The sequence below is a fragment of the Bos taurus genome, chromosome 11 (assembly GCF_002263795.3).
Source record: "Bos taurus isolate L1 Dominette 01449 registration number 42190680 breed Hereford chromosome 11, ARS-UCD2.0, whole genome shotgun sequence".
In the NCBI taxonomy this organism is placed as follows: Eukaryota; Metazoa; Chordata; class Mammalia; order Artiodactyla; family Bovidae; genus Bos; species Bos taurus.
The window spans coordinates 8,817,584-8,825,432 of NC_037338.1; the positions used below are offsets into that span (position 1 = coordinate 8,817,584).

The following is a 7,849-nucleotide window of genomic DNA, read 5'->3' on the forward strand; positions in this document are numbered from 1 at the left end:
GATCTGTGTGTCTGCAAGTGTGTGTTACGGGGGCTGGGGTGAGGGGGCATGTGTTCTTCATGCTGGGGCATAAATATGCTAATTAACTATTTACTGATTAGATAACTAAAGATAATTTTTAAACCCAATGACCGCAAATCTTTGACTTTCTCCCCCATACTTAGGAACACTGTTCTTTCCATGGAAAATCATAATAAGAGTAATAATAAAAATAATTAGCATCACTCCAAAAGCTGACATCTCAATTTTGTCTTCACACACTGCCTTGTCTAGTTACCCTCACATTGCTTAACAATGAATTCCCATGTCTTTTCATTTTTTCCACCTTGACAAATGACATTGTCCAGGGTCCAGTCTCTCTGTACCTACAATCAAGACTGAAAAGAAGGATTAACTGAGCGAGCAGGTGAGAATTTATGAAAACCTCCAGTTTTCAGGTTCTAGTTCTATTTGCTGTGTCTACCAGAGGAGGACTGACAATTCCATAGGAGTTGTTAGGACAAGAAGTGGGACAACATGGGGATTTTAACCAGATGCGCCTATAGCTGCAACTGTATAGTAACTGTCTACGTAGTAACAATAGTTAATATATTCAATATTCTGAGTCCTCCCCTGAGGACAGACCTGGTGAGCAGGGAATCATAGGTGGGGGCCATGCCTTCCCTCTGTTTGTCCTGCAGTCACATGGCCAGCAGGTTCAGAAGCCAAGATGGGTCCTCACCCACCCACCTTGGTCATCCTTGTTTGGGATGTAGTGTTTCCTATTAAAGCAGCAAAAAAGGCATAGGTTGCTCAGATAAATTGTTCTTCTACTGAGACTTTGAAAGCACTGGTATGGCCTGCACCCCGCATGCCCACACCCTGTTCACAGTCGTGGACCACAGTTGCAAGAGCTGTGGAGGATAAAACAATCATTCCATTCGCAATCTTTGTTCATGTCTCAAAAATCGAACACTCAGGAGTGTAGGCACTGCAGACCCTTAGACTGGGACAGGGAAGGACCCAAAGTCATGTGGCATCTTAAGAGCATTCAGATCTAGCCCCTGGATACTCTTCCTGGCTTTAAAAGGGTGTATTTCTTTTTTTAAAAAGCCTTTTGTAACTTTTTCCATTTTAATTATTTTATTCTTTTTCTTTGCTATTACTTTATTTAGAATTCTTGAGTTATTTTTGTGAGAACCCTAAAATGGATTTTCCTAGAACTTTCTTTGATTTTGGCCTTATGGGAATCTTTTTTTAATTTATTTTTAATTGGAGGATAATTATTTTACATAATTTTATTGACTATAAGTTGGTTTACAATGTTTTAGGTAATACAGCAAAGTGATTCAGCTGGTTAAGAATCCGCCTCAATGCAGGAGACCCCGGTTCAATTTCTGGGTTGGGAAGATCCCCTGGAGATGCGATAGGCTACCAATCCACTCCAGTATCCTTGCTTAGAGAATCCCCATGGACAGAGGAGCCTGGCAGGTGACAGTCCATGGGGTCACAAAGAGTCAGACAAGACTGAGCAGCTAACACACAGTCTGATTCTTTTCCCATTATAGGTTATTGCAAGATATTGATTATGGTCCCCCTGCTATAAGTAAGAACTTGTTTATCTATTTTGTATATGAAAGAGTGCAGTCTTTATTTCCTAATTAGCTCATTGAGGACTTGGAGTCTGCAGTTCTCAGGATGAATTTTACTCTACCAGAGCATTCAAATGATGTGTGGGAGGAGCATCAGTGGAAAAAAAAGTAAAAATTCTGGAATCTCTGAGTTGTAGTAAATATTTTTAGGAACCCAGTTGCTATAACCTCACAAGGAACCACCCCCATGAGACTCCAAGTTGCATATCTGAGCAGTTGCAAATGTCCATTCTTAAAAAAGTTAGCAACCAGAAAAGAAAGAGCTGAAGTTTTCCCCTTTGTTACCACTCAGTTCTCCACATAGGAGAATTTATCAGATACTGACCTGATACGCCAGTAACCGATGGCCCCTGTGCCTCTTTAGAAATGACTTTCCACAAACAGGGTCAGAAGAGATCTACCCACATAGGGTTAAGTTCCCTTTTTCCGTACAAAGAGTAAAGGCTCAGTTCTTCTGAAGTCTGAACCAGAAGTGCTCAGTTCCCAATTCCCAGAGCAAAGGTGAACACTGGAGAAAGCGACACTCATAGCTTTGAGGTTGAAAATCACTGTTCAAACAAGGAATTGGACCCTTCCGTCGCTGTGCTGTTGGTTGAGCACGTACTGTGTATCCACCTCTGCTCCAGGTGCTTGAGATAAGTTAGTGAACCCAACAGGCAGAAGCCCTTGCTCAAGGAGCAAAAGATATTGGTTATTGATTTGGTTCCCTGGTGGCTCAGTGGTAAAGAATCTGCCTGCCAATGCAGAAGATGCGGGTTTGACCCCTGGGTTGGGAAGATCCCCTGGAGAAGGAAATGGCAACTCACTCCAATATTCTTGCCTGGAGAATCCCATGGACAGAGGAGCCTGGCGGGCTACAGTCCATGGGATCACAAAGAGTCGGACACAACTGAGCGACTAAACAACAACAACATCCACAACCCCAGCATTCCTGTGAAGACTGTTAACCAAAACCACCCAATTCCTTTTTCACGCAGTGTTGGCCTCCAAACTTTGCTTACAATCAAAGGCACTTTAATAAGCACTTCAAGATGTGCTGATTAAAAATGGCAACATGGACAGAGAACACTAGTCTACTATTTCTGTGGGGCTGGAATTGTCAGCGCAGTGAACCAGTGAAAATCCCAAATGTTATGTTTGGAGTTGAATTCAGCCAAACCTACCGTGAACCAGTTCCAGGAATGAGGTGCCCAGGTAAGGGTTCAAACCCCCCAGTCAGTCTCCACATGGGGACCAGTTCTGTCCGTCTTCATATTCGAAAAGCTCGCAGCTTACCTCTGCAGACAACACCCCCAGAAGGGTGGCCTGTAGCTTTTGGGGGTCTCCGAGAGTACCAGCTGGATGCCAGCCAGCCATTCAGAGGTGCAAGCTGTTCTGCCTCCAACTAGCCCCCCAGCCCTCCAGTTCCCGGAGAGGTATAATGGCTGGCCTGTGCATGCCCATCCTTCTTCCTGCCTTCATTTCTCATTTATCTTTATCAGTGCATGTCTGGAAAACTTAATTGCTCTTATTTCCATCTTGAACAGGCTAATAAGGATCAGGAAAGGAAAAGCTTTTTTTCCCCCCTTCTCCCTAAATTTGCCCACAAAAATAAAATAAATAATTATAATACTAAAAACAATAAAATAAAGGCCCATACTGATAAGGGAACTCTCACTAAATCTTTGGCTTTCATGAAAACAGGACGCACAGCCTTGCTCCTAGGTTTCTTTGGGGCACTGCATTCACCGGCGTAAATAAACCTACTGCTTGTGAGCTGGGAAAGCTGCTATTTTAAAGATGAAAAAATTTCAGCTTCTGGATGGCTGCTTTCATTTAACACAGCTTCAAATGAATTTATGAACTGTTCTATAATGTTTTCTGCATACACCAAATGGCAGGCTTTAGGCAGAAACCCAATATATGTTTAGTTAGTATATAATAAACATAATATTTACATGGGCGATGCACTGTGTTAAGAATCTAGAGGAGATGCTCTATAAACTGTCATTGAATTCTATAACATAGAGCTCTACACCAAGTGGTCCATCAAGATCCCAGGAGAATTTTTGCAGAGAGACATGGCCCACCCCAAGTACGTACACGCGCACACACACACACACACATGCACACACACACACGTTTGTTGGCATGTGCATGTAAGCACACAGACCTGGATCTCCTTCATTTAAAAAAAAGAAAAACTCTAATCAAAATCTTGACAACAATCTCATTTTCTTTGGCCGCTAGAATGACAATGTCACTTAAGATATTGTTTTTAACTTTTAATATATCTCTGTTGTTCTGAAGACTGTTTCAGGGCCTAAATATATATGTGTATATATATATATATTTAATCCCAGTAGATAGAGAGGTTAGTTCATTTCTTAAGCAATAAACAGAGAGCAGGGAGGTGCTGAATAAACGTGTTTAGATGGAATTTTTCCTTTGAAAAGCCCACTAGTTAGGCCCTATAACACCTCGGTTGATATTTCTACAGTGCAAACACGATAGTGGAAATTAAGTTGCCCCAGCAAATTCAGTTTCGTGGAAATTTGTTATGAATAAAATACTGCTGTTGGCTCTAGAACATTGAATTTATCCCCCAAATAATATCCCAGAAATACCACTTCAGACGAAATCAACTCTAAATAATTGATAAATTCAGTTTGTTTAGAAACCTTTTGACCTCTGTAATAGAAAGTAAAAACACATTTCAGTTATTAGAGTCACATATATTCCCTCTGGTAAGAGGAGCTTTTAATTTTAAGCTGGGCTCTGTAGGGGCCATTTGATAAAGCTGCAAGAAATTTTTCAACTGCTGCTGTTGGATTTGGGTCAACCTCCTTTGGGAAAATGGAAAAAGATAAATTGGTAGCTTTTCATAACACACAAGGAAACTTCAGAGATTTTAAACATTAAGACCTATTGGAAGTGAAAGATTTTTGGTAGCCTCCTCAATTTCCCATCCCCCAAATCTCTCTCTTAACTCTCTTCCTCTCTTATCTTTAGAAATAAGGTTTAAATGTTTGTGCTATTAAAATAAACAAACGGAATCAGCATTTCCCATTAATGTCATGCATTTCTTTTTACATAAGAGCTATCATTCTTATCTGCCATATTTAATGCAATTCTCAAGTTTCATAGAGAAAATAGCAAGGTACTATTTCAACTATTATTTTAAGATTTTTTTTGATGTGAACCATTTTTAAAGTCTTCAACTGAATTTGTTATAATATTACTTCTGTTTCATGGTTTGATTTTTTTGGCCACGAGGCATGTGAGATCTTAGTTCACCAATGGGGAGTCGAACCCACACGCCCTGCCTTGGAAGTCAAAGTCTTAATCATTAGACCACCAGGGAAGTCCTTCAACTATTTTCTTAAACATTTGGTATAAATACACTTATTAAATAATTGTATTGACTATTTCTCTTTGGTGATAAAAGGCATAGCTTGGCAAAAGTTCTCCAATATGGTTCTCCATGTTGAAAAAAATGCACAAACAATAACAAAAGATTTACATTTATAACAGTATTATCAATATCATTCATAAGTATTCAAAAACACAACCTTTCTTTATGATGAAGAAACTGAAATTTTAAAAATTCATCTCTATTGTTACCTAAGATGTGCTTCAATTACACAACTCAAGGAAGTAGATTTTTATCTGTACTTGTTAAATGTTGTGTTAAGAATTTACATGGAAACTAGTTTTCTGTGACCCAGTATGCCTAGCAAGACCTCAATTGGATGTGGACGTTTAGTTATTACACTGTGGACTTGTGAGACAAAGGATTATATCTGATCTTTATATGTTCTTTATGAACCAAATTTGCCCTTTTTCATATGATAGATGATTTAAAGTCTTCATTTTTGGAAAGTCTTAACCCTGACTCAAACATCAGAAGCAGGGACAGAGGTCTCTCCCTGGGGGCTTCGGATTCTGTTTTTCAAAGCTCTCCACAAATGTTTTTGCTTCCCCATCAGATTCTACCCCTTCCCTCTGCCTCCTCTCCATCATTTCTTGGACCAGCACATTCTCTTCCAAGTAACGTATTGAATTCCTCATGCACCAGGCACCCAGGCTGGTCAGAATGGCTAGATTCCCAGGGTTCCTGGATAAAGATACAGTTGGGACCAAAAAAATGGAAGAAAGTTTCTTGTTCTGTGGCAAAATACACTGACTTTTGATAGTGAGCTCATGCTTCAGCTCGACTTTGTGGTCACTTGACTGAAAGAATATTGGGAATTGGTACAGAATCATGCAAAGAAAACAATACACCTAAATAAGGGACTTCGCTGGTGGTCTGTGTCTAAAACTGCATTTCCAATGCAAAGGGCTCCAGGTTCAATCCCTAGTCAGGGAATTAGATCCCACATTCCACAGTAAGACTCGGTGCAGTGGAGGTGTTCGTTGCTCACTCATGTCTGACTCTTTGCAACCCCGTGGACTGCAGCCCACCAGGCTCCTCTGTCCATGGGATTTTCCAGGCAAGAATACTGGAGTGGGGTGCCATTTCCTTCTCTAGAGGATCTTCCCAACCCAGGGACTGAACCCGAGTCTTCCGCATTGCAGGCAGACTTACCACCTGAGCCCCCAGGGAAGCTTCAAGACTCAGTACAGTCAAATAAATAAATATATAGATATAGGCTTCCCAGGTGGCACTAGCAGTAAAAAACCCACCTGCCAGTGAAGAAAAAATGAGACACAGGTTCCATCTCTGGGTCAGGATGTTCCCCTGAAGGAGGGCATGGCAACCCACTCCAGTACTCTTGCCTGGAGAATCCTATGGACGGAAGAGCCTGGCAGGCTACTGTCCATGGGGTCACCAAGAGTCAGACATGACCGAGCAAGTAACACTTTCACTCATTTCAGCAACATTACTGACCAGAACCAAAAGGTTAAAACAACCCAAAGTCTGTTGAAAGGTGAATAAATGAACAGTATGTGTTCCACAGCGTGGAGTATTTTTCAGTCTTAAAAAGGAAGAAAATTCTGACATGTGTTACAACATGGATGAACCCTGAAGACCATTGTGTTAAGTGAAATAAGTCAGTCACAAAAGGATAAATATTGTATGATTCCACTTCTATGAAGTACCCGTGGTAGTTAAATCCACGGAGACAGAAAATAGAAGGGTAGGTGCTAGGGGTTGCAGGAAGGGACACGGAGAGTGTTTAACAGACAGTTTCAATCTGGAAAGAAAGTGGTTCTCAGCTGGATTGTGGTGGTGGTTATACAACAATGTGAACATCTTTAATGGCACTGAGCTGTATATTTAAACCTGATTTAACTGGTACATTTTATGTTACACATATTTCTCCACAATAATAAAGGACCAATGCCACCGCTCACTAAAATCTCATGATGAAAATAAATCCAGTGTGAGTAGATCGTCCTATCTGATCCAAATAAAAGTGTGCCCAAGATGATAAGCCCAAGTTAATATTTTTGTCACTTCTTGTTTCCTGTTCTCTCTTTGGCCACATCTGTCTTGTTGCCTTACCTCCACTAGCAGTGTTGAGAGGGTTCCTGGTCTTGTTCTTGACTCTAAAGAAGCTGCCTCTAGACAACCCAAGGGCTAGTTTCTCAAAAGTCCTCCTTAAGTCTGGGACACTTCCGCTACTCCCAATGTACTAAAAATCCACGTTAAGCAGGGACAGTTGGTTCCATTAAACTGATGAATCAAAACGTATTTGTTCCTCTTTGAGGACACCAGCGTTCTGTGGATTCACATGATTTCAGTTTTTGATTATGAAGATTCTTCAGATACTCGTATGACCTAGTTTTCTCACACTTAGAATAAGCTCTAGATTAGTCATATGAAAGCACTTTGGGGACTTCCCTGGCAGTCCAGTGGCTAGGACTTCACCTTCTAAACAGGGGGTATGGGTTCCATCCCTGGTGGGAGAGCTAAGATCCCACATCCCTTGAGGCCAAAAAATCAAAACATAAAACAGAAGCAATATTGCAACAAATTCAATCAAGACTTTAAAAATGGTCCACATCAAAAAAAACAATCCTTTTTTAAAAAGGCATTGTCAATATCCGTAAGTCAATGTCCTCATCCATTGTCAGAATTTTCCGTGAGTCCGAAACACTTGTCACGGATAAATTGTTCTTTCCTTGTTTCCTTATTCTGGTACTCATATCCACTAGAGCAGGCCTACCATAGCCTTAGTTTCCCCAGCATTAATTCAGAAATGATTTAAAGTTCTGTCACCCAAAACCAGATC

At 40.7% G+C, this 7,849-nt stretch overlaps 1 long non-coding RNA gene across 3 annotated transcripts in view; it reads right to left on the reverse strand.

The window, feature by feature from the left end:
* Window positions 1-7,330, reverse strand: part of LOC112448748 (uncharacterized) — an 80,741-nt gene extending 73,411 nt beyond the window's left edge. Inside the window, exon 1 of one of the 3 annotated variants that reach the window (XR_003037095.2) lies at window positions 7,120-7,330. This is a non-coding gene — a long non-coding RNA (uncharacterized lncRNA). The remainder of the gene's footprint in view (window positions 1-7,119) is intronic. The other 2 variants (XR_009496370.1, XR_003037096.2) reach the window with 2 other exon arrangements.
* Between the last annotated feature and the right edge of the window lie 519 nt (window positions 7,331-7,849).